Genomic DNA, 27,235 nt, shown 5'->3' on the forward strand with positions numbered 1-27,235 from the left:
GTTTTTCACTTTTTTTCTCTTTTGGGGAACTTTTCCATACTTTACGATCCATGTGGACTACGATTGGGAACGGTAATCTGTGCCGAGCGCAGCGGCAGTGAAGCGAGGCACCTTGCCCGAAGCATGGCGAGCGAAGCGGTGCACTAATTGGGGTTCCCCATCACTTTACGCAGAAAACGGCAAAAAAAAACAAAACAAAAAAAACCTCATGTCGGCAATTTTCATGTGTCAACCATGCCACTGTCGACCAATAGTGGTCAACCATTCATACCGGAACACACACACTAGTCCAGAGTTTCCCAAACTCCACCACTGCAGTCCAGGCTTTAAGGATATCCATGCATGCATCCAGATAACTAAATCAAACTGACCAACATACTAATCAAAGGGCAGATGTACTAACCCTTAGAGAATGATAAAGTTGACAGAAATAAAGCAGTCAGCCCCTGTCATGTTACAAGCTGTAAAATACAGGCCAGTTGGCTGGTACTTTATCTCTCTCTCCAAAGCTTAGTACATGTCACCCTAAAATAAATCTGTAGTCAAGCATGGACAGCCTTAAAACCTGTACTGCAATGGCGGAGTTCGGGAAACTCTGGACAGGTACGTATGGTATACTGCTCCACCACGGTCACAGGAAAAGGGGCAGGAAACACACACTGACGGGCAGGAAACACACACTGACTGACACACACTTAAAACCATTACCCCACGGTAGATGCTAGAATCAAGTGGGCTAAGGGACCTTTTCCGTAAGGGGGAGGGGTTACGACGCAAGGGGGAGGAGCTAGGCCAGCGGGATAGTTCCTCTACTATCCACGCCGCTCAGCCGGACACGTCGGGAAGCCGCCGCCCGCCCAGACACTGTGCTCACCACAGACTAGCAGCAGGACAATGCGTGACACATCGGGAGACCGTCCCCGTGCCAGCCTGCACACTACAGGGCGAAGTACAGCGCGAGGTAGGAACATACTCACACCGCCGATCGGAGACTCGCACCCATCGCTTACCTACACACGCGCCTCAGCCGTCACCAACTGCCCAATCACGCGGCGACTCCCAGCGGCTGACTTATTAACGAGGTGTATGTGTGGGCGTGGCCTCCCGCCTGTGCACGTGGTTGCGAGCTGTGATTGCTGCTGCAGCTGCTGGGGCGAGATCTCAGAGTTGTAAGTGTGGGGGGGAGCATGCTGAGCGATAAGTGTCACAATACAGTAGTCATATACAATATTTGCTGTACCCTAAATAGTATATAGTAAAATATAACAGAGGTATATTATAGTTTAGATTTTAAAGAGAGTGGGGGGGAACCCAGTCTGAATTAGGACCCCAGTTTTGTGTGGTGCGAAGTTGTGCACATATCGCCCAGTTCTGGTAGTGTTGACATCGCAGGTTTTCCCTCTCACCTCTATGGGTATCATTCAGAGCCGGCCATAGCTATAGGCAAACTAGGCAATTGCCTAGGGCATTTGATATGCCTAGGGGCATCTGCAGCTTCTGCTGATTAAAATGATATGCGGCATGCCTATATTCTGTATAGCATTTCATATGCAGATACAGCCACAGTCTCACACAGTATATAGGCATGCTGCATACCATTTTAATCAGCAGAATCTGCTTGTGCATCCTAGCCACATAGCAATGCAAATAAGATGCATTTTCATAAAAAAAAGGTGCCCGACGTTAGCATTGAGGCAAGATTTATGAGGACACATCTGTATCCAAGCAGAGGCAGAGGTCACAGTGTTAGTGGAAGTGTGAGTGCTGTGTGCATGTGAGTGGGTTGGTTGTGCAGTAGTGTTCGAAATATGTGTAAGGAGCATTATGTGTGTCATGTACAAATGCATTAATAATGTGCAACACATGTGTAAGGGGCACTATGTGTGTCATTATGTGTATAAGGGCATTAATAATGTGTGGCATATGTGTAACAGGGTACTACTGTATGTGTGTCATTATGTGTATAGGGGCACTAATAATGTGCAGCAAATGTGTAGGGGGCACTATGTGTCATTATGTGTATAAGGGCATTAATAATGTGCGGCATATATGTAAGGGACATTATGTGTAAAAGGGCATTAATAAAGGTTGTCATAATGTGTAAGGCACATTATGTTTATAAGGACATTAATAATGTGTAAGGGGCATTACTGTGTGGAATTATGTGTATAAATGCATTACTAATGTGTGGCATTATGTGTATAGGGTGCTCTACTATGTGGTGTTGCGTATAGAAAGGGCACTACTGTGTCATCTAATATGAATAAAGAGCAATAGGGTGTGGTGTAATGTGAATAAGGAGCAATTCAATGTGATGTTATGTGAATAAGGGGCTCTACTGTGAGGAGTAATGTTTATAAGGTAAAGTAATACTACTGTGGGATGTAATATGAATTATGGACACTATCGCATGATCAAATGTGAATAAAGTTGCAGTACTGTGTGGCGTAAATTGGAATTGGGGTTACTATTGTGTGGCCATGCCCCTTGCCAGCAAAAACACACCCTTTTTGGGCTGTGCGCCAAATGTGCGAACTGTTCCTATTTAAAATATAGGGGGTACAAACACCAAAATAAGGACTGCTATGGGTGAGGGGTGATGGTGCTGGGAAAGAGGTGCAACCAGTGGTTGTGCTAGGGGGCACCAGCCAAAATCTTGCCTAGGGCATCATATTGGTTAGGGCCGGCCCTGGTATCATTACATGACGTAATGGCATTATTTTTCTCAGTCTTCAGCTTAGGTTTGGTATGTAATCCTGATGGACGGGATAGCGATGGTTAGAATACCGACCAGAGGCATAACTCTGGGAGGCAACGGAGTCATCTGCGCCGGGCTCCTGCTCTGAAGGGGGGCACCTCTCCTCCCATTCTGTGACACCAGTGAATTAAGTTAATTTATAGCTGCCGCTATCTTTTCAGTGGCCAACTTCCTCACTAGTCCCTGCACCTTACAAATCACACCCTCTTTATTATACACATTTTACAAGTGTCACACCCAGGATTAGAAACCACAACCTATTACACTGGAAGCAGACACCTTACTGATGAAGCTGTTTGCGCCTGTATAGGAAATATGAGAATTTTAACTATATGAAGATACTTCTCTGACAATTACACGTAACTTCATATAATTAGCATTCTGATCCTTCCTCTACAGGAACAAATAGCTCCATCAGTAAAGTGTCTGCTGTTACACACACACTTATCTTGATATAGGAAATAGGGGTGCACCAATATTTATCTTGGCTCTGGGCAACTGGGACGAACTTACGCCACTGATACCGACATCGGCACCCCGGCAATTACAATCCAGACAGCCCCGCAGTTAACACCCTAAACTTCCCCTGTCCCTAAATCTTAAACCTCTCTTGTGGGTACCTAACCCTCACTTGTGGGTGCCTAACCCTAACCCTCCCCGGGGGTGTCTAACCCTAAAACTCCCTTCCCCGATGCCTAAAACTAACCCTCCCCGCTTGGTTCCTAACCCTAACCTCCCCTACTAAGTGCCTAAACCTAACACCCCCCCTCCCCGGTATCCAACCATACCCTTCCTGTCCCTAAATCCTAACCCTCCTTCTAAGTGGACGTTAATTGGTATTTTGACGGCAGGATTCCCAACTCTGTCTGCATTTTGACGTCGGTATTCAGTACGCAAGTCGGGATTCCGGCGTCAGTATTTTGACCGCTGGGATCCCGCCCGGTGTCATTTTAACTGCGTCCCTTCAGTTTTATGTATATAGATACTGAATGCCTCAACATGACCCTCTCCAGGAGGGACAGAATGCTCTGCTCCTGGACTTTCCTCTTAATTTATGAATGCCGGCACCTGTTTTGAACATGTTAATGGATAAGGTGTTTCAGCACAGGTGATGGCAATCTCTCGCCACCCCCGTGAACGCCTCTCGCTGTCAATCAGGCAGTGGCGTTCGCTTTAGTTAGATGCGATCGCATCTCACTGCATGCGTACGTGCAGTCCAGCTCCTGTGCATGTGCACTGGCCAAAAACTTGTCAGTTTGCGATCACATTGCTAATGAGATCCATACTGAGTAAGGCGCTATGGTTGCTGACATTGATGAAAACTGGAAGTAGAACTGCAGAAGAGTCCCTGCTGGCACAGCCCTGACACCCCGCTGACTCCATCCACCCCCACTTATGACCGCCCTTGAATGCCTATCGCAGTGGTTCTCAAACTCGGTCCTCAGGACCCCACATGGTTCACGTCTTCCATGTCACCCAGCAGCTGCACTGTGTATCACCAACTGTCACATTTCAAAAATGTACAGGTGACCTGCAAAACATGAACCGTGTGAGGTCCTGAGGACAGAGTTTGAGAACCTGTGGCCTATCAGAACTGCATGGATCTCCATGCAGTTATGATCTGCATCCACAGTAATGTCCAGTATTTTTTGCATCTCAGATACATCATTGTACACTTGTTGTGGTCTGAGTCGGGCGCATAAAGCTGGATGCGGAGCTCTGCTAAAAAAATAATAGATTTTCGAACATCAAAAGAAAAGTGAAAGCTAAAATGGCAGAGGAGAGAAAAGTTGCAAGGCAGACTGGCGGTGAGCTCCATCTACAAATGGACGGGATGCAGTTAAAATGCTAGCTGTTGGAATCCCAACATTCAGGATACCAACGCCAAAATCCTGACAGCCGACAATGCCGACAGCCGGAATACCGGCAAACCAGGGCTATTCCCACTCGTGGGTGTCCACGACACTCATAGAGCGGGAATAGATCCTGTGGTGAGCCACCGAGCCCGCAAGGTGACTCAGCGCTCGCCCTGCTGCCCACATTCTGGTGGGCGGGATGACAGGCAGCATCCCGCCCGTTGGGATAACGTATGTAACCCAAATGGACTACCTAGGGATTTGTGCGTGGCCTCATTCCTGCCGAAGTGTTTCAGATACTCAATGTCCATGATTCCAATGCCCCTCCTTGGTCTGGTGAGTGTAAATAAAGTTTTCTATGGTCACATTGTAGATGTTTACATACATGTGTATTGTGGCCAATGCATTAGTCAGCTATTGGAGCAATTTCCTGCTCTGCCGATGCCTGGGTCGAGGTATCGTGAAAATACTGTACAACATGTTGGAATTCATAGATGCACCGTTTCCGTCCCAAAGACAATCAGAATCATCGAGTCTGGAATTTTTACCTTGCAGCATTCCCAATAGATTACTGATTACCGATGTTCGCCAGTCATTTTCCCATAAATATACAGGCCCCATAACACATATATGTGTTACAGTAATTCCCAGCACACACAAGGTTAAAGACGCTGGAGACATTACAGCTAATGGTGTATAACTACACAAAAACTGCAAAATATTGCCATGACTGTGTGCCCATAGCAGCTGAACAAACTGCAGCTTTGTAAGCTGATAATGGGGGTAAGTCACATCTGATCGCCGGGCTGCTAATTTTGCTGTCCTGTGATCAGATAGTCGCAGTTTCCAGGGGGAGAGTAAATTCGCCGTGCAAGTGTGCAATCGCATGTGTATCCCGAGCTGCGTAAATTCACTATGTGCAGTCTGTGCGCAGCCCAGGACTTACTCCTCCAGTGCGATGAGAACAGGCTGAACTGGGCCGGAGCTGACGTCAGATACCCTCCCTGAAAACATTTGGTAATGCTTGCATTTTTCTGCACACTCCCTGTAAAAGCTCAGTTGCCACCCACAAACGGCCTCTTCCTGTCAATCACCTTGCAAACGCCCATGCGATTGGATTTTTTGCACCATCCCGGCGATGCCTGTTGTTGTTTTCCGATGCGCAACGCATTGCGGTGCATACGCATGCGCAGTTAGGACTTGATCATCCACTGTGCGAAAATGCACAGCAGCGATCAGATCTGCAAATGAGTCTAGGTCAAACATGTTTGCATAATACTTTTACTTTGTGCTTGTTTTGTTTATTTACAGCACCACAAAAGAAGAAAACGAAGTGCAAGCCTACAATCATAGAGGATGATGAGGTGGCAGGTAAAGTAGATTTAACACTGGAGTACGCATAGGACATAATTCAGAGATGCACTCTAATACATTCACAGCTGTGAATGTATGCGCAGCTAATGTATTGAGATTCCCATTTCTGCCTTGCAGATCTCAGAGTCTGCATACAAAGACACAGCATCTATAGCAAGTGTGCGGGTACGCTCGGGTATGGCGTACCCTTAAGAATTTGGCTGCGGGTACGCCGTACCCCCACCCGCACACTTTGCAGCGCACCGGTGACCCGCCCCATCATTATTGCCACCTCAAACTTTGCCAGGGCATGTAGGGAGGTGGAGCCTCATCTCCTCTGCTTGCTGCTCCTCAGCTCAGCCTGGTTGGGGGAAGCTGCATGTCCGGGGTCAGAAGGTGTCTGGTGTACCCATCTCTGTCCACGGCGAGTGGCACACAGCTCCCGGGAGTGGGAACTGATGGAGGCACCACCGTGCGCTGCCTCAGGAACCCGGCACCAGCCATGCAGTGGAGCTGTGCCGTGAACGAGGAGAGAGGGGATCACGTGCCTGGGAGGTGGGAGCGGCAGCAAGCACAGCGCTGCATGACTGACTGTGTGTGGTGGTGGTGGTGGGTGGCAGGTACCAGGTGCAGCAGCACAGGCACATACACATATACACAGACACTGGCAGCAGCAGCCCCACACAGCCTATGTACACTACACACATAGATGATGTATTTTTTATTTGGAGGGGTAATGAGCAATCTCTTTTAACCTTTTGTAATGTTTTAAACACTAATGATTTTCTCTTACGTCCTAGAGGATGCTGGGGTCCATATTAGTGCCATGGGGTATAGACGGGTCCTTTGGGAGCGACTGGCACTTTTAGAGTTTAATAGTGTGGGCTGGCTCCTCCCTCTATGCCCCTCCTACCAGACTCAGTTTAGAAAATGTGCCCGGAGGAGCCGGTCACAGGTAGGGGAGCTCCTAGGAGTTTCTCTGGTTTTATTATTTTTCTGAGTTAGTTAGGTACAGGCAGGCTGCTGGCAACAGCCTCCCTGCTTCGTGGGACTTAGGGGGGGGAGTAGGAACCAACTCTAGAAGTTAATGGGTCTCTATCTCCGCTGACAGGACACTGAGCTTCTGAGGGTGCTGATCGCAAGCCCACGATGCGACCGCTCACTCCCGCAGCACGGTCGCCACCCCCTAACAGAGCCAGAAGAAAGAAGAGTGAAACATAGAAACATAGAAATTGACGGCAGATAAGAACCACTTGGCCCATCTAGTCTGCCCTTTTTTTTTTTTTACATTTTTTTTTTCTCTAACCTTGTTTGATCCTTATTTCTTTGTAAGGATATCCTTATGTCTATCCCATGCATGTTTAAATTGCTCCACTGTCTTAGCCTCTACCACCTCTGATGGGAGGCTATTCCACTTGTCCACTACCCTTTCTGTGAAGTAATTTTTCCTCAAATTTCCCCCTCCCCTCCAGTCTCAGTGCATGTCCTCGTGTCATATTGCTTCTCTTCATTTGGAGAATGTTTCCCTCCTGGACTTTGTTAAAACTCTTGAGTACAGCGCCGGCGGCCCAGGAAGCAGGTCGCCAGCGGGAATGGCGGCACAAGGGTGGGAGCGCAGGCTCAGCGGCACAATGTGTACGGCGCTGTGAGGGGCGTCCTGGACTAGCGCAATCACACTACACTTGTCACATAATGTTAGCAGGTGCTAATCCCACTGTTAACAGCAAATTACCTCAGGCCAGTATAAACAACTAAGGTGGTCATTCCGAGTTGATCGCTTGCTGACGTTTTTCGCAGCGCAGCTATCAAGTGAAAAAACGGCAATTCTGCGCATGCGCATGGTACACAGCGCGCATGTGCTAAGTACTTTCACACAAAACTTTGTAGTTTTACCCAAGGTCGAGCAACGTTTTTCAGTCGCTCAAGTGTTCGTAGTATGATTGACAGGAAGTGGGTGTTTCTGGGCGGCAACTCAGCGTTTTCAGGGAGTGTGCAAAAAAACGCAGGCGTGCCAGGCAAAAACGCAGGAGTGGCTGGCCGAACGCAGGGCGTGTTTGTGACGTCAAACCAGGAACTAAACTGACTGCAGTGATCACAAGGTAGGAGTAGGTCTGGAGCTACTCAGAAACGGCATGACATTTTTTAGTAGCAATTCTGCTACTCTTTCGTTCGCACTTCTGCTAAGCTAAGATACACTCCCAGAGGGCGCCGGGCTTAGCGTGTGCACTGCTGCTAAAAGCAGCTAGCGAACGATCAACTCGGAATGAGGGCCTAAGTGCGGGAAGATGCGCCATTACAGGGGGCAGGGCTTCTCCTCAGAGCAGATCCAGCACTCACCAGCGCCATTTTCTCCCTGCAGATCATCAGAAAGAGACGCTGACATGGAGCGCTGCCCTCCACATAACTCCAGCATACCTCGGTGTTATAGACGGGGGGGAGTGATTTTAGAGCTGATTAACCTATTAAGGTTACTCAGTCAGCGCCGGGCTTTTACTGTATTAACTGCCTACTGGGACGCTGTGTGGCTGGCTCCTTATACTCTGTGACTCTCTGAAGGTACTCTGGGGGAAACTGTCTGACATTTTCGTGTGTGTGTGTTTGTGTGTGTGTATATTCACATTACCATGTCTAAGGGCTCTGTATCCTGTGCTGCAGAGTGTGTATCTTCTCCTGAAGAGTCTATCCCATGTACTCAGGACTGTAATGTGCTTTCCCAACCTGTCGAATCCGAACCCCCATGGGTGGATTCTTTAAGGGGAATGATATCACAGATTTCATCAAGGATGTCACATAACGAGAAAGAGACACAGTTTTTGAGAAAGTCTGTAGAGGGATTCAGGGGCGGATTGGGATGGAAAACCAGCCCGGGAAATTTCTGGAAGCAGCCCTAATGGAGGCGGGGTCTGTTGAAGGGGTGGGGTATGTTGAGAGGGGTGGGATACTCTTCATAGAGCCTGACACAGCCGTCCTTGCATCTTTTGCTGCAGTTGGGCCTCTGACATTTATGCTAATTCTACTACATAACCCTTCCACGGTGGCATTTGTCTATTCTCACTAGGGCCCTCATTCCGAGTTGTTCGCTCGGAGATTTTCATCGCATCGCAGTGAGAATTCTCTTAGTGCGCATGCGCAATGTTCGCACTGCGACTGCGCCAAGTAACTTTACTATGAAGAAAGTAAGTTTACTCACGGCTTTTTCATCGCTCCGACGTTCGCATTGTGATTGACAGGAAATGGGTGTTACTGGGCGGATGCACGGCGTTTTAGGGGCGTGTGGCTGAAAACGCTACCGTTTCCGGGAAAAACGCAGGAGTGGCCGGGGAAAAGGTGGGTGTGCCTGGGCGAACGCTGGGTGTGTTTATGACGTCAGCCAGGAACGAAAAGCACTGAACTGATCGCACAGGCAGAGTAAGTCTGGAGCTACTCAAAAACTGCTAACTCGTTTGTGATAGCAATATTGCGAATACATCGGTCGCACATTTAAGAAGCTAAGATTCACTCCCAGTAGGCGGCGGCTTAGCGTGTGTAACTCTGCTACATTCGCCTTGCGAGCGAACAACTCGGAATGAGGGCCTATATACAGTACTTTACTGTCCTAATCAGTGGTCATTACTTAGTCTGGCTCAAGTTCAGAACATGGGAACCCTGGTCTATTAGTTTCACTATTCACGTGGACATCTAATGGGAACAGTAACCTGTGGCAAGCAAAGTGGAGCGAGCCGCCCCGCCCGAAGTATGGCAAGCGACGCAAGCCCACGATGGTACATTTATTGTTTTGACCAGTGTAGTTATACTAATCCAAGGGATCCCATATTCTGAACTTGAATCCTTAGTTCTGCTAGATTCCTTATGCTCCTACACTATATTTTTGTTACATTCTGTGGTATGCGGTTAACTCGTCGAGATCCCGACTGTCACAATACCGATGCCGGGATCCCGACGGCGGGGGGAACCATACTGCCGCCGGTATACCAGTGAAGTAGATCATTCCCCTTCTATGGGTGTCCACAACACCCATAGAGGGAGAATAGAACCTGAGGTGATTGAAGCTTGCCACCGAGCCTGCAAGGGGCTTCGTTTTGCTCGACCCCCTGCCGGCATTCTACCGCTCAGGATGCCGATGTCGGGATACAGATGGTAAATCATACCGAACCGCACTGTCTCATCTGTACCTTTTATCCTCTTTCTTCTTTGTACATTCTGTCATGCCCTACACTTTACTCTTGTTCCACTTCACTTATTATATAGTCTCTCCTTTATTTTATCATAGTAATATTATTCTCATTATCTTTACTCTTCGTCCTTTACTTTCTCCAAATTTCTCTTTTTAGTTTCCTTAATTTTTTATCTGTCCACGCTCTCATACTACATACTCATACTATATTATACCGCACACAGATCCCTTTCCCTCTATATTACAAAACACGCAAGTACCTGTCCCTCTATACTACAACACACACAAGTCCCTGTCCCTCTGTGTTAGAAAACACACAAATCCTTATCCCTTTATATTACCAAACCCAAGTACATGTCCCTATATATTACAACACACGCAAGTACCTGTCCCTCTATAGTACAACAGTCCATGTCCCTCTACATTACAACTCACGCAAGTCCCTGTCCTTCTATATTACAACACACGCAAGTCCCTGTCCCGCTATATTAGAACACACAAGTCCCTGTCCCTCTATATTACAACATACACATGTCCCTATCCCTCTATATTACAACTCACAAGTGCCTGTCTCTCTATATTACAACATGCAAGTCCCTGTCCCTTTATATTACAACACGCAAGTCTCTGTCACTCTGTATTACAACACACACAAGTACTTGTCCCTCTATATTACAACACGCAAGTCCCTGTCCCTCTATATTACAACACGCAAGTGCCTGTCTCTCTATATTACAACACGCAAGTCCCTGTTCCTCTATATTGCAACACACAAGTACCCGTCTCTCTATATTACAACACGCAAGTACCTGTCTCTCTATATTACAACATGCAAATACTTGTCCCTCTATATTACAACATGCAAATACTTGTCCCTCTAAATTACAACACAAAAGTCCCTGTCACTTTATATTACAACCGCAAGTAAGTCCCTGTCCCTCTATATTATAACACGCAAGTACCTGTTTCCTTTTCTTGACTCTTTACACTCTTTGAAGCCTCTTTAGTCTTTATTCTTTAGTCTCATTTATTTTGTCTTCCTTTTTCTCCATAATAGTTTACGGGCATATTTTCCTTCCTAATCCCTGACATAGAGCCTCTTACTTGCCTTATTCTCTCTCTCTCTCTAATCTCTATCACATACTTTTCTTTGCCACCTCAATTTATTTTCTTTCACTCCACTTTTATTTTCATTAGTAATCCATATACCTCTCTGTCCTCTCCCTCATCCCTTCTTCTACTACATCTTACTGTACTTTACCGTGCACTGAGCTACTGAACCTCTTTCTGCCCCTGTAGTCGGTTCAGTCACTTCTCTGCAGCAGAGCAGTGCCGAGTGCTAGCCACGCCCCCTACATGACGTCATGCCTAGTCCGAAGCTTGCTGTATCAGGAAGTGCTGCACGGACTGCAGCATCACTGGCAGTTGCTGTGCACTGTGTGCAGGGGCCGTTTCCAAGCTCTGCCTGATCGGAGCTGAGCTCCGATCGCGGCCGGAGGCCAGGTGGAGGGGTGAGTCAGCCTGCTAAGGGGACAATGGGACCGGCCAACCAGGAACTGGCCCGGTGTCCCGGCGTCCCAATCCGCCCCTGGAGGGATTACAGCATTTAGGGGGGATGCATCCCTTGCTAAGGGGGTGCAGTTGATGATTGAAGCCATTAGGGATGTTTTGCATATTACTGAGAAGGTACCTGAGCCGGAAGAGGAATCTTATTTTACAGAAACTAAGAAATCCTCTCTCACCTTCCCTGCTTCTAAAGAGCCGAACTCTTTATTTGAAATATCCTGGGAAAACCCAGAGAAAAAATTCCAGATCCCTAAAAGAATTCTCATTGCTTTCCCTTTCCCTGCAGAGGATAGAAAGAAATGGGAAACTCCACCTATAGTAGACGCTTCTGTATCTAGGTTGTCTAAAAAGGTGGTTTCCCCTGTCCCTGGTTCAACCGCCCTAAAGGAGCTGGCTGACCGCAAGATTGAGACTACGCTCAAATCTATATACACTGCCACAGGCGTGGCTTTAAGGCCCTATTGCTTGTGCGTGGATTTCTAAAGCCATAGTAAAGTGGTCAGGCACATTACTAGAGGACTTAGATACTATGGATAGGAGTGACATTGAATTATTTTTGCGTCACATACAGGATTCTGCAGATTTCATGGTGTAGGCCATGAAGGACTTTGGCATGCTGAATGCGACAGCTACTTCCATGGCAGTCTCGGCACGCAGAGGACTCTGGCTACGCCAATGGACTGCGGATGCAGAATCCAAGAAAAGCGTGGAGAACCTACCCTTCACAGGTCAGGCTCTGTTTGGAGATGCATTGGATGCGTGGATTTCCACCGATTTCGTGCAAATGGTTATCCAAACACCATTTTTTAAAAAGCAAGAGAGAAGGTGGACAAGATTGACCAGACTGATTTATTGAAAATTAAAGATGAGAAACCTGGTACTGATGAAAAATTACAATGGGCTTTTGTTAGCGAATATAATTCATCTGAAAGGGTTTTTTATAAAACTTGGAACCTCTTAAAACAAGATCAAATTATAGGAAGCACTTTACCAGATAAGCCTGTTTTTATTTACAGAAAAGAACCAGCACTTAAAGACCAACTTGTTAAAGCAGCATTGATAATGAAATCAGACAAAGTGTAAGATCTAAGGGCTTTCACCGTTGCGGTGACTGCTTGATGTGTAAATCTGTGAAATCAGAAAATCGTAAAATGACAGATTTTATACTGAATGGGCATACCTATCCCATTACGGAATTTATCACATGCCACTCTAGAAATGTTATATGCATCCCGGAGTGTGCATGTGGTTTGTTTCCCTAAGTGGCCGACGAGAGATATTGAAAAAAGAATGTTCCAGTGTGAGATGAGGTGGATTCACCATTTAGGCACCCTTGTTCCCAAGGGACTAAACGGTGAGTTCGAAGTGTTTATTTGACCTAGTATTTTTAAACATATTTACATTTTTGCTGCTAGACCTTTGTACATTTTTGCTACTACTATTGTGCACTTTCCTGTGAATATTCTGCACTCCTTGGATGTATTGGCACATCTTTTAAAGTATTTTTTATTATTGCTTTGATATGAAATATATTTTAATCCTGGTATCTCTATATTTTTTTTACATGTACACTGTTTGCCTATGGACTTTATTATGAGGACATTAATGGATGTTATTTAAACCTTATTGAGGATATGGATTTTATTTACCTCTTCCTATGGTATCCTGACGAATACGCTTGGAAAAAGAAGCTAATACAGATTTATAGTGGATGGTTATATGCAGGGCTTAAAGTGGTCCTGGAGAGGTGGTGGAACTCATTTTACCCACCACCTAATCCCCCACCCCTCACATTAAGTGGAGCCAGGGCCAGTGCTAGTGTTTTCGGCACCTCCCTACAAACTATAAATTAGTGCCCTACTTCCCATACTTTATAAAGGGACATTGATCATAAAAAAGCAGCGTGATCACATAATAGTACCCCCAGTTCAAATTACACCACACAGTAGCATAATCTTATTCACATTACACCACATGTAGTGCCTCTGATTTATATTACACCACATAGTAATGCCCTTTATTCAGGTTATGTAACTCAGTAGTGCCCTTTATTCACATTGCACTACACAATGGTACCCTTTATGCACGTTATACAACACAGTAGTGTCCCTTATATACAATTCCCACAGTAGCAGTGCCCCTTACACATAATGCCCTCAAAAGTAGTGCCTCTTACACATAATGATCACAGTAGTGCCGCTTATACACATAATGCCCACAGTAGTGCCCCTTATACTCATCTCTGCCTCTGTCAGCCAGCAGCTCACCACCTATGTTTCTCCAGCAGCTCCATGCCCTGTATTCCTTCAGCAGCTTCCTCACCTCTCCTGTCCCTCCAGTCACCTCTCATCTTGTCTTCAAGATGCACGGAGCCTGCTCCTCTTCATGGCTCCTCTTCACTTTAGCAGTGGTGACAGCATAGCATCACATACATCATGCTGGAAAAGGAAACCACTGGGACCTGAAGAGGGGATGAATGCTGTCCAACAAACACAGAGTTTGTGAATACCAGAAGGGATGGGCTGTAAATGGAGGAGTGACACTAGCGCTGCCTTCATTGTCTATTGATGTAGGTGATGGGGCAGGTTTTTCTGTTGGAATTACTGTGCAGGGCAGTGGAGGTCGTGGAACTAGTTACCCCTACCATAAGAGGTGGTGGAACTCAGTTCCACCTCGTTCCCCCTCACTTTAACCCCTGATTATATTATTATAAATGATTGTTGGAGCTGTTTTCCGTCATTTGATCTGTAGCTGGAACGCATGTGGTTACTACCGGGATCTGGTTTAACCGTGCATGCGCAGTTCGCGGCGAGGAGACCCAGCTGCTATTCTTTTTATGGTTAATATAAATAAGGGAACGTTGGAGCAAAGGGCCACGCTTCTGATGAAGGACTCATAAAGGTCTGAAAGGCATTAAGCGGTGTCTTCCATGGTGTGGACTCTGAGACAGCGACCTGCGGTGACTTACTGTACCTTTGATTAACCTAACATCCGGAGTAAATGGTCCTACCTGCCCTTTGCCATCTGGGATTTCAGAGGTTTTGATTCACCTAACTAGCTGCTGTTTCTGCCTTGGAGCATTTGTTACATGCCTTTTACATTGTTCAAATTGTAAGTGCACATCTGTTTTAATAAATTTGTTTTTAAAAGGAAATTTGCACTATCCTTTTGTGTCTTTCGTGCCCCCCGAACCCGGCTTGCTACAAATGCATGGGGGAGGGAAGACACTTTTCTTCATAGATACCCCAAGGAGGATTAGTATCCATGTATGAAGGGAAGAAAAAGAAATTGATCCACTGTATTTAGGACTTTACCTCTTATGGATCATTTGAATGGTGATTACTTTTTATGTGTACGTTAATTTTTCCTATTTGGGTCACCTAAGTAAATGTGTTTTATAGGTGAGCGCCACATTGACTCTGCACAAAATCTTTTGCATACACTACACACATGCTCAGCCCCCCTGGTACTGTGGGGGCATATCTGCCACTGGGGGCATATGTGTATCTGGCACTGTGGGGGCATATGTGTATCCTGCACTATGGGGGCATATCTGGCACCTTGGGGGCCATATGTGTATCTGGCACTGCACTACTGGGGGTATATAAGTATTTGGCACTCCACTATTGGTGGCATATGCGTATCTGGCACTATTGGGGGCATGTGTGTAACTGGCCCACCATATGAATATCACGCCCTATTTTTATCGCCCACACCCATTTTGGGGAGCATGCACGCCTTCAACGCGTGCACACAGTACCACTAAGACTTTTTTTGTACTTGCACCACTGTCTTTAGCATATGACAGATTCCCTGCCTGTCAATCACTTTGCAAATAAAGAATTGCAGTAATGTACATTGACGCATGCACAGAGCGAATTATACAGATATATTGGTATATTGGCAAAGCATCAGGCCATTAGTGCCAATATTATTTTTGCAATATTAATGTAAAATGCTTTTTATTTGGTGGGTCCATAAATGGAGACATCCACTCCACCTTGTGTGCAGCCAACAGGTGAGTTCCTCTTTATAAGCAAAACACAAGAATGGTTAACACAACTGTACAATACACATTTGCCAGCAAAAAGAAATTTATTTTTTTCAGGTTTTTCTATTTTGGCTTAAAAGGTTGGGGGTAATTCAGACCTGATCGCTAAGGGTGCGTTTTTTGCATCCCTGCGATCAGTCGCCGCCTACAGGGGGAGGGTATTAGATGTGTGCAGGTGTGTGATCGCATTTGCATACCCTCCAACATTTTACACATGAAAACCGGTACAAATTAGAAAAAAGGGCATAGCCACGGCTAAAGGGGGCGTGGTCATGCCCCCTTGCCTATACTTTCAATGTTAATTTGGAGAGTCAGAAATAGGTACAAAGCCCTTTTTGGCAGGTACAGACCATAAATAAAAGGTACTGTACCTGTCAAAAAGGTCATCAGTTTGTGCAGTTTCTGCTCAGCCCAGGACTTACTCAGCCACTGCGATGATTGGGGCTGTAGCTGACATCAGAAACCCTCCCTCCAAATGCCTGGTCCCTCCTGCGTTTTCCTGGACATCCTCTGAAACGGTCAGTTGCCATCCATAAACGTCCTCTGCCTGTCAGTCACCTTTCGATCACCCGTGCGATCGCTTTTTTTGGATTCATCAAGTTGCTAAGCACTGATGCGAGACGCAGTCATCCGATGCGCTAGTGCATTGCGGTGCATACGCATGCGCAGTACAGACCTGATCGCCTGCTGTGCAAAACGCACAGCAGCGATCAGGTCTGAATTTCCCCCTTTGTCCAAATGCTGATTATTTTTATGCTCAATTAGTTTTAAGCAAAACGGTCGGGGTTTTTTTGTTTGTTTTTTTGCACTTTTAATTTAATTTTACTGTAGTATGTAATGGTGTTTCTTAACTGTGTACTTCTCTACAAATAACAAACTCCCTGCCCATTATCGATGCCCAATCCTGCGCATCGGCATCGCAAGGACTATACACACGGTGCGATATGCACTAACTATCCTTATGATTTTGACTAAATAGTCAAAATCGTAAGGAACGTCAAGTGTATATCGCACCATGTGTACACACCTTTAGTTAGATTTGTTTATTATCTGCCTCCTATCTATAGTAGCTGAATAGGTTTATAATTTGAATGGGAAAAAAAGAACTGTCTGGTACAGGTGCATGCTGATTGATAATTGATTGCCTATCTAGGAAGGTATATCTACTCAATACAGCCAGATAGGATATCACCTTTGAAAAAGCAATGTATGCAGTGAAACGCGTCAGATGCTGTCCATTATCCACTGGGCAGGACTCCAACCGTGAAGTGCATGGACCAGTCTCTGGAACTAACTAGAGGAGAACATCCTTCAAATCCCTCTTCACCTTCATCATTTGTGACAGACTCAGGCATTACAACATTGCATCTCTAGTGAGGACTACCCATACCAAACAAAGGATATAACCAAGAGATCATTTCCTTCAGCGGTGATCATTGCTGTAACTACCAATCCTGATGAACTGTTCTTTGATATAGAGGTGTATGGACTAAAATTCCAGTTTAATAACCAGAGATAGCAATAGGAACAAGCCTCTTTTACATAAGGAAATCCTGACAAACAAGCTGTGTATATATATGAATTGTTTAATTTTATAGGACATAATTGCTGTATATCTTATTAATTAATTTGTATTAAATTGTTATAAAAATGTAACCATACCATGCAATTCTTATACAAGCGCATCTAACTGTTTTTTTGCATTGTGTTTTAGTATGTTACAGGAGTTGACTGTTTCCTGATTTTAGCAGCAGCTATTGAGAAGAGTACTATATAAGCATCTGAGTATATTTATTTGTTTAAATTCCTCTTTAAACATTAGGGGCTTGATTTTATGGAACTGTGCATGTGGCACAACACGTCTACACACTGCAGACCTAATTAATGTTTGTACACATGCAAACGCAGCTGCGTTTCTCAAGGTTACGGAGCTGCTAATCATCACAAGTCAAGTTGCTGCCCACCTGAGCCATCGCAAAGTTCTCCGCAACTGCGTACTCATACGCAGCACTGACACAATAATGAGGAGCATGCAATATAAAATGCAAATAACAGCCATTTGACCCAATTTAATGACACCAAATAGTTTTATTATGGCCACTAATAGACTCCTATAATGTTTTCCTATATGAGTTTGGCTTTTTGGGGGTACAGGCAGATTTCCCCATCTTCTAAGCAGATTTTTCCGGATAGGTGCGCAATCGCGGCTAATTGGATACTACCCCCAAAAAATATGTGAATTTATCCAATCACTACTCTTGGTGAAGCGTCTTAGTAAAAAAAAAAAAAAGACATTACACAGATTAATTTAAATTTTTTATTAGCCAGTATTAAGAAAATATAAAAACTAATTATTTAACTTCAAAACAAATGTTTATGTTATTGTATTAGGGCAGCTTCAAGTACAGCAGTGTTTCCCAACCTCAGTCCTCAGTCCAGGTTTTAGAGATATCCATGCTTGAGCACAGATTCTTGAATCATAACTTAGGTACCAATTGTCACTTGTGCTCAAGTATGGCTAACCTTAAAATCTGGACTGTTAGTGCCTCGAGGACTAAGGTTAGGAAACACTGTAGTAGCTTACTGACACACAGGGCAATAGAGAGCCTGGCTGGGCCCAGGTACTTTTCCAGGGGTGTGGCCTAATCACACATGTGCTGGGTTGAGGAGAAGAGCTGCAGCTGCTGCTGCCAGGTAAGGTGGAGAGGGCCCAGGGCCCCCACTAGACCCTCACTGGGCCCCTCCATCACGTGGGCCCAGGTAATTTGTACCCCCCCCCCCACACACACACACTCTCGACACCACTGCTGACACAGTTGCAAATAACCACTCTGTCACTTATTAAGTAGTCCAGAGATTTTCAACCTTTTACTACTCACGGCACACTGAACAAGATTTAAATATTGCCACGGCACACTCAGATATAATGGTGATGCATGGTGCAGTTGCATGTCATGTCGCAGCTTCTCCATAGGTAACGCCTGAGCCACATCTGAGAAAGCCAGAAGAGCCGAACACTGCCCGGGCCCAAAATTAGAACTGGCTCTGCAACCACTAAACCCACCAGTATTGATCGTTCCAGTAACGGCAAAACACTGACGGGCCTGGCTCTGCTTCTGTGGCGGCACAACTGGAGAGTGCTCAGGGTACACTAGTGTGCCACGGCACAGTGGTTGAAAAACACTGAAGTAGTCACTTAAGCACAGTAGTGTTTCAGCAGTACCAAAGTAGTGTTACAGCATCACCTTATCAGTATTGTGGCATGGCAGTATCACAGTTTAGCAGTATTGTACCTTATTTGTGTCGTATAGTATCCCAGCACAGCAAATAGCGGTCCACAGGTTTTGCTCTTTCCTCCATCAGAGAACAAACACAATTCAATTATCAGGCCTTATATTTTCCAGGTGTGAGGGAGTCAGCACGCAAATTAATTATATTAGAATTACATTTTTTAAAAGAGAAAATTAGTACTTATAACCCTCAAATGATGCCAGAGGTCTGGTCGACAATAATCTCTGGGGGCATTAGTTGCTTCAATTCCTAGGAGGTAAATTGTATATGCATAGGTAGCCCACCTTCTGTGTGTGCAGCTGATCTCTCCTCATCGATCTCTTCTTTTAATTTCATACAAACCACTTCCTGCACATGTCCACAGTTCTGGGAAGGTTGGGTATATTTTGTTGACATGATCTTAATTTTACCATGGTCAGCATGTCAACATTCCTCATGTCAACAATGATGAGATATTAACATGATTAGAATATTGACAAAACATTACTGGTGGTCCTACGGTGACTTACCGTGTTTGGAGTGTCCGGCAGCTAGAGCAGTGTCTTCTGGGACAGATGATCATCTGATGGTGAATTCTGGCTGTTCCTGTGGTCGTTCCATTGTTGAGTAACACTTAGGGGGTAATTCAGACCTGATCGCTGGGCAGTGATTTTTGCAGCCTTGTGATCAGATAGTTGCCGCCTACAGGGGGAGTGTATTTTCGTGTGCAAGTGTGCGATCGCATGTGTACCAGAGCTGCACAAACTGATTTTGTGCAGTGCGCAGCCCAGGACATACTCAGCCGCTGCGATCACATCAACCTGTTTAGGATCGGATTTAACGTCAGACACCCTCCCTTCAAACGCTTGAATACGCCTGCATTTTTCCTGACACTCCCTGAAAACGCTCAGTTGCTACCCACAAACACCCTCTTCCTGTCAATCTCCTCGCGATCGCCTGTGCGAATGGATCCTTTGCACAAACCCATTGTTGTCCGATGTGCGTGCACATTGCGGTGCATACGCATGCGCAGTACAGACCTGATCGGCCGCTGTGCGAAAATGCACAGCAGTGATCAGGTCTGAATTACCCCCTTACTCTTTATCTCCCCTCCTGCAGCATAACCCTGTCATCATTCTGAGAATGTCGACATTTCACATGTTATCTTTGTGAGCATGTAAACATTCTGTAGATTTCTAAAAAGGGAGGGTGAGATTCGCAGACTTAAGATGTGTACACACGGTGAGATATTTTCTTTCGATTTTGACTATATAGTCAAAATCGCAAGAAAAGTTAGTGCAGATCGCAAGGTGAAAGTCACCTTGCGATCCCAATTCGATCCCGATGTGCGGTCCCGCCAGGTCGGCATCGCAAGAAAAGATAGACTGTGCAGGCAAGTCAATCCTTGCTAGATCGGTGTACTATCTAGTTCATCTCACATGTCAATGACATCTCACATAAGCCAAAATCTCACATAAGCCAAAATCGTAAGCACACATTGGGGGTAATTCCAAGTTGATCGCAGCAGGAAAATTTTTAGCAGTTGGGCAAAACCATGTGCACTGCAGGGGGGGCAGATATAACATGTGCAGAGAGAGTTAGATTTGGGTGGGTTATTTTGTTTCTGTGCAGGGTAAATATTGGCTGCTTTATTTTTACACTGCATTTTAGATTGCAGATTGAACTCACCACACCCAAATCTGTCTCTCTCTGCACATGTTATATCTGCCTCCCCTGCAGTGCACATGGTTTTGCCCAACTGCAAAAAAAATTCCTGCTGCGATCAATTTGGAATTACCCCCATAGTCCATATCTCAAGAAAAGTTAGTTAAAATCGGTGGTGCTGGGCTCCGGGGAGTTCAAGGGAAATCGCAAGTGAAAATCGGCCATAGCAAGGATCTCACCGTGTGTACACACCCTTAATCCCAGGGGATCTTGTGTATGTGTTGCAATATATCAAACCAATGTTTAGAGAGGGGATTTAGTTGCTTTATCGACGGTCAGGATCCCGTCAAGTCAGGATACCGACACCGGAATCCCGACCGTTTACAATGCTGGCAGCCGGAATGCCAGCAAACGGGCTATTCCCACTCGTGGGTGTCCACAACACGCATAGAGTGGGAATAGAACCTGTGGCAAGCGCAGCGAGCCACCGAGCCTGCTACGTGGCAAGCGCAGCAAGCCCACAAGGGGCTCCATTGCTCTCACCCCCCCAGCCTGCATTCTGGCGGCCGGGATCCCATGGTCGGGATGCTGATCTCAGTGATCCCAACTGCCGGCATTACAGCCCCAACCCTTAGAGAGATATCAGGATGTATTCACTAGCATAACTCAGTTGGTGGTGCTCCCATGAGTCATACAATATAAAGTATGTCACGAAGAGATTTTTTTTTTTACGTGTTCTATGTCGACATTGTGGTGTAGACATTGGTTGTTGACATGAGGACTGCATCTTGTTCTGGGGAGATGTCCGGCATTAACTGCATTGCAAACCCCCCAATGGCTTCTTTTTGAGCTGGAATGTTTTCCCACTCATGGAGAACCAAGATTTGCCAATATACTGGAATAATGGCTGACACCATAGCACAATTCTCTTCTCCACCTTCCTCCTGAACTTGTTCATGTACTGCGTACTCCTGTTTCTTTTCACTGTCCCTGTTCCCTCTCCTTCCAGTCTTCATGCTCACACTTAACACAAACAACAGACAAAGGGGGTCATTTCGAGTTGATCGCTAGCTGCTTTCGTTCGCTCTGCAGCGATGAGGCAAAAAAGGCACTTCTGCGCATGCGTATGCGGCACAATGAGCACGCGCGGCGTACTATTACAACAAACAATGTAGTTTCACACAAGGTCTAGCGAAGCTTTTCAGTCACACTGCTGGCCACAGAGTGATTGACATGAAGTAGGCGTTTCTGGGTGTCAACTGACCATTTTCAGGGAGTGTTCGGAAAACCGCAGGCGTGCCAGGAAAAACGCAGGCGTGGCTGAGCGAACGCATGGCGTGTACGTGACGTCAAAACGAACTGAACAGTCTGAAGTGATCGCAAGCGCTGAGTAGGTATGGAGCTACTCTAAAACTGCACACAAAAAGTTGCACGCCGCTCTGCGATCCTTTCGTTGGCACTTCTGCTAAGCTAAAATACACTCCCAGTGGGTGGCGGCATAGTGTTTGCACGGCTGCTAAAAACTGCTAGCGAGCGAACAACCCGGAATGACCACCAATATACAGAATACCAAAAAAAGTAAAAAAAAACTGACACTTACACACCACTCACACACAAATAACATAAAGTAAGCAAGAAAAAATGCTGTAAGGATTGAACAGACAGATGACTAACAATAACAAGACAATGCAATACATTAAGGACACAGACAAATCAAGCAAAAATGTGAATATTTAGGGTCCGATTCTGATGTGGACGGTAGCAGCTATGCAATACCATACACGGGGTCAGACTAACAATTTGGCGGATGGAGCTCCAGCTCCAGACATCCACATAAAAATAGGGGGATCCAGTCTCTAGGTTGACAGTAAGTAGGTCGACAGTGTTTAGGTCGACCACTATTGGTCAACAGTAACTAGGTCGACAGGGTCTTTAGGTGGACATGAATTTTTCACATCTTTTTCCTTTTTTTTAACTTTTTCATACTTAACGATCCACGTGGACTACGATTGGGAATAGTAACCGGCCCGAAGTATGGCGAGCGAAGCGAGCCATGTGAGGGGACACAGCGCACTGATTGGGGTTCCCGGGCACTGTACGGAAAAAACGACACCCAAAAAAAAAAAAAAAAAAAAACACATGTCGACCTTTTGACCTGTCGACCTAGACCATGTCGACCTAAAGACCCTGTCGACCTAGCATCCCCGTCGACCTACTTACTGTCGACCTACTTACCATCGACCTTACATACCACACCCAAAAATAAGCCCATCATGCTGGCAGCAGGATGATGACAGCTCGCCACACAATCATAAGTAATACAATTGTTTTTGTAGTTTTCTCACAAAAATATATAATTTTTCTAAGTTTATGTATTTTGTGAGACATTGGGGCACATAGTGTACAGGGTGTACACAGGGTCGGACTGGCCCACAGGGGAACAGGGGAAACCACCGGTAGGCCCCACTGCCTGTGGGCCTTCCTCCTCCTCTAGGGATCAGGTTCCAGACTCTATCCTAGTGCACTTGAATTATGCATTATACTTATGTTACATTATACGTCACAAGAATATGGTTTATTATATATTTACCAAGGGGTACAGAACATGTACTCTGTAATGGTTAGCCAAACCTCTGTGGTGGCTGCACACGCCCCAGTAGAGACTGGCCACACCCTTAAGCATGGACCCCTATAACTGCATTTCCCCGGTGGGCCCTTCATGTCACAGTCCGACACTGGGTGTTCACAAACATGTGACTCGGGCCACACCCGCACAGCACTGGTCACAGCTCCTCTCCATTTCAGTATAGGCCCTTGAAAATGTACAGCTTCAGGCCCACGAGGCCCTTAATCCAGCCCTGACCGTACAACTAATATTCCAATGCTGTAGGACAGAGGTTCCCAAACGCTATCCTCAAGGCACACCAACAGTCCAGGATTTAGGTATATCCATGGCTCAGCACAGATGGTTAAATCAAATTGATTGAGGTACTAATTAAGTCACCTGTGGCCAAGCATGGATACATTTAAAACCTGGACCGTTGGTGTGCCGTTTGGGAACCTCTGCTGTAGGAGGCATCTGTACGAAATAGGCCACTCCTGCCAGCATCTGCAGTCGAAGTGCTGCGTCTGCCCTCAAATGGTCACTGCCCTCACGCTTGCTCAGACTGTCAGAAGCATACTGGCGGTTCCAGGAAGTCTGCAAGTGTCAAATTTGTTAACCTATTTAACCCCTGCACAACTACAGCTATTTGTTCAAAATGATAAATCTGATGCCTGTTTCTGCTTTACTGCTCTGTTTCATACCCAAAACCTTGTTGGGCCAGGCAAAATTCAATTGAAATTTGTGTAAGGGACACAATTTCTTTGTTTAAACAATGTTAATTTAGTGATCTGATTTAATCATTTTAATATAACATGTTCTCATTAAGAAGCTGGAGTATGAATATGAAGCTGGCCAAATAAAGGGCCCATTTATCAACGAGTTTTAGAGTTTTTACAGTTGTTGTGTATAATAAAATAGCTCCCACTATCATTAACGATTTCACTATTTTAATGCTTGTTACACAGCAGCATTATTCACAGTTCTTAGGCACATAAGAAATGACTGTTTTTTTAATTTAACGAGCGGTATTTGTTGCTTACTACTAGTCTTATTTCTAATTCTCCAGTGTTCGATGTGTAATACAGAGCTTAGCAGCAGCGGTGGACAACTCCAGCATCTGGGTCTATACCCATAAATGATTTGTGGTGGATGAGTCTCCATGGTAACAAAAGTAGCCTGTTGTCTGAGGCTGTAGTAGAGATTGACACGCTGCGTATGTGCTGAAGCCAAACACACAAATTCAGACTCTAGACAGCTTCATTCACCAGAGCAGACAGGCCAAGAAAAACAGCGCTGCCGTCTTATTTTACACTAACGCTCACCGGAGAGCATTGATGAATTCGAGTAAAAAATTTTTAAAAAGCCACAAGCAGTAGCGCCAAATATCATTCAAAAAAAGTTGTTAGTGAACGGGCTCACAATTTCAGCCTTGTTCAAAGTCCTAGAGACATATACAATTAATAACTAATAACAAACGGATAAAGGTGGGTACACACTGATAAATATATCTGCAGATCAGTTGATCTGCAGATAAACAGTTGTGCTCATAAGTTTACATACCCTAGCAGAATTTATGATTTTCTGGCCATTTGTCAGAGAATATGAATGATAACTCACAAACTTATCTTTCACTCATGGTTAGTGGTTGGGTGAAACCATTTATTGTCAGACAACTGTGTTTACTCTTTTTCTCTTACGTCCTAGAGGATGCTGGGGACTCCGTAAGGACCATGGGGTATAGGAGACATGGGCACCTAAAAGAACTTTCTAGTATGGTGTGCACTGGATCCTCCCTCTATGCCCCTCCTCCAGACCTCAGTTAGATCTTGTGCCCAGAGGAGATAGTGTGCATTACAGGGAGCTCTCCTGAGTTTTCTGTAAAAAGAATTTTGTTAGGTTTTTTATTTTCAGGGAGCACTGCTGGCAACAGACTCCCTGCATCGTGGGACTGAGGGGAGAGAAGCAGACCCACTTCTTAAGAGTTTAAGGGCTCTGCTTCTTAGGCTACTGGACACCATTAGCTCCAGAGGGAGTCGGAACACAGGTCTCACCCTGGGGTTCGTCCCGGAGCCGCGCCGCCATCCTCCTCACAGATGCCGGAAAAAAGAAGCCGGGTGAGTATGAAAGACATATGAAGATGTCAGGCGGCAGAAGACTTCAGATCTTCATGAGGTAAGCGCGCAGCAGGAAGCTGCGTGCCATTGCTCCCACACTTACACACACACTGGGCACTGATGGGCGCAGGGGGGGCGCCCTGGGCAGCAATAAACCTAGTTTTGGGCATTAAAGCATGTAGTTAGGCTGCAGAGGCAGTAAACTACAGATCCCCGCCATTTTTTCAAATTTAAGAGCGGGACCGAAGCCCGCCGCGCGAGGGGGCGGAGCTTGATCCCCCAGCACTAACCAGCGCCATTTTCTCCACAGAGGCTGCAGAGAATGCTGGATCCCCGGACTCTCCCCTGCTGAGCATCAGAGGGCTGAAAAAAAGAGAGGGGGGCACATATTTGGCGCAGTGAGTGGGGGAAATATATATATATATATACGTATATATATATATATATATATATATATATAAAAGCGCTATCGTTTTTTTTTTTCCTGGGTCAGTTTGGCGCTGGTGTGTGCTGGCATACTCTCTCTCTGTCTCTCCAAAGGGCCTGCTTTAGGGAATTGTCCCCTCATAGCTATATCCCTGTGTGTGGGGGGTGTCGGTACGTGTGTCGGCATGTCTGAAACGGAAGGCTTATCCAAAGAGGAGGTGGATCAGATGAGTGGTGTGTCTCAATCGGCGGTGCCGACTCAGGATTGGATGGATATGTGGCATATGTTAAATGCTAGTGTAGCTTCACTGCATAAAAGGCTGGACAAAGCAGAGTCCAGCGCGTCAGCAGGTAATCAATCTACGGTTTGTACCGACTCACAGGACCCGTCGGGGTCTCAGAAACGTCCCTTCTCACAAATAAGGGACACAGATACCGACACGGACTCTGATTCCAGTGTCGACTATGATGAAGCAAAATTGCACCCCAGGGTGACAAAAAGTATTCAGTGCATGATTATTGCAATAAAAGATGTCTTACATATCACTGATGAGCCCTCGGTGCCCGACACGAGGATACACATGTTTAAGGGAGAGAAACAGGTTATAAACTTTCCTCCTTAACATGAAATTAATGAGTTATGTGAAAAAGCATGGGAAACTCCAGATAAGAAGCTGCAGATTCCCAAAAGGGTTCTTATGGCGTACCCTTTCCCTACACAGGACAGGGTACATTGGGAATCCTCTCCCACAGTGGACAAAGCCTTAACACGCCTTTCCAAGAAGGTGGCGCTACCGTCCCCTGACACAGCGGCCCGCAGGCAAGAGACTACATTAAAGTCTATCTACACTCATACTGGTACTTTGCTTAGACCGGCAATTGCGTCGGCATGGGTATGTAGTGCAGTAGCAGCTTTGACAGATACACTGTCAGCTGACCTTGATACCCTAGATAGGGATACAATTTTGTTAACATTAGCTCATATTAAGGACGCAGTCTTATATATGAGGGACGCTCAAAGAGACATTGGATTACTGGGTTCAAGAGCCAATGCTATGGCTATTTCGGCAAGAAGAGCCTTATGGATCCGCCAATGGACGGGGGATGCAGACTCAAAAAGGCATATGGAGGTTTTACCTTACAAAGGTGATGTATTGTTTGGGGACGGCCTCGCGGACCTGGTTTCTACAGCTACCGCGGGTAAGTCGACCTTTTTACCTTTTGTTCCCCAACAGCAAAAGAAACCCCCACAATATCAGATGCAGTCCTTTCGGTCGCATAGATCCAGAAGAGGTCGGGGCTCCTCTTTCCTCGCCAGAGGCAAGGGTAGAGGCAAGAGGACACCTGCTGCGGCTGGTTCCCAAGAGCAGAAGTCTACCGCATGATGCTGGGGCTCC

The 27,235-nt window shown here is 45.8% G+C and overlaps 1 protein-coding gene and 1 long non-coding RNA gene across 8 annotated transcripts in view; one reads left to right on the plus strand and one right to left on the minus strand.

Moving 5' to 3' along the window:
* The window catches only part of HABP4 (hyaluronan binding protein 4), a 114,228-nt gene extending 113,119 nt beyond the window's left edge, over nt 1–1,109 (minus strand). For 5 of the 6 annotated variants that reach the window (XM_063913740.1, XM_063913739.1, XM_063913737.1 and 2 more), the window contains exon 1: nt 1,011–1,109. The gene's annotated coding sequence lies outside the window, so the exon portion shown is untranslated. Of the gene's footprint in view, nt 1–708; nt 829–1,010 lie in introns of those variants that run through there. The other variant, XM_063913736.1, reaches the window with a different exon arrangement.
* On the plus strand, nt 719–17,362 carry LOC134894102 (uncharacterized). 2 transcript variants are annotated; one of them, XR_010171749.1, is made up of 3 exons: nt 719–961; nt 5,926–5,985; nt 16,912–17,362. It is a non-coding gene; the product is annotated as an uncharacterized LOC134894102 (long non-coding RNA). The 2 variants fall into 2 exon arrangements; XR_010171751.1 differs by lacking the exon at nt 16,912–17,362 and adding an exon at nt 12,279–12,435.
* The last annotated feature ends 9,873 nt before the right edge of the window (nt 17,363–27,235 follow it).

Source organism: Pseudophryne corroboree, chromosome 1, assembly GCF_028390025.1.
Source record: "Pseudophryne corroboree isolate aPseCor3 chromosome 1, aPseCor3.hap2, whole genome shotgun sequence".
Taxonomy (NCBI): Eukaryota; Metazoa; Chordata; class Amphibia; order Anura; family Myobatrachidae; genus Pseudophryne; species Pseudophryne corroboree.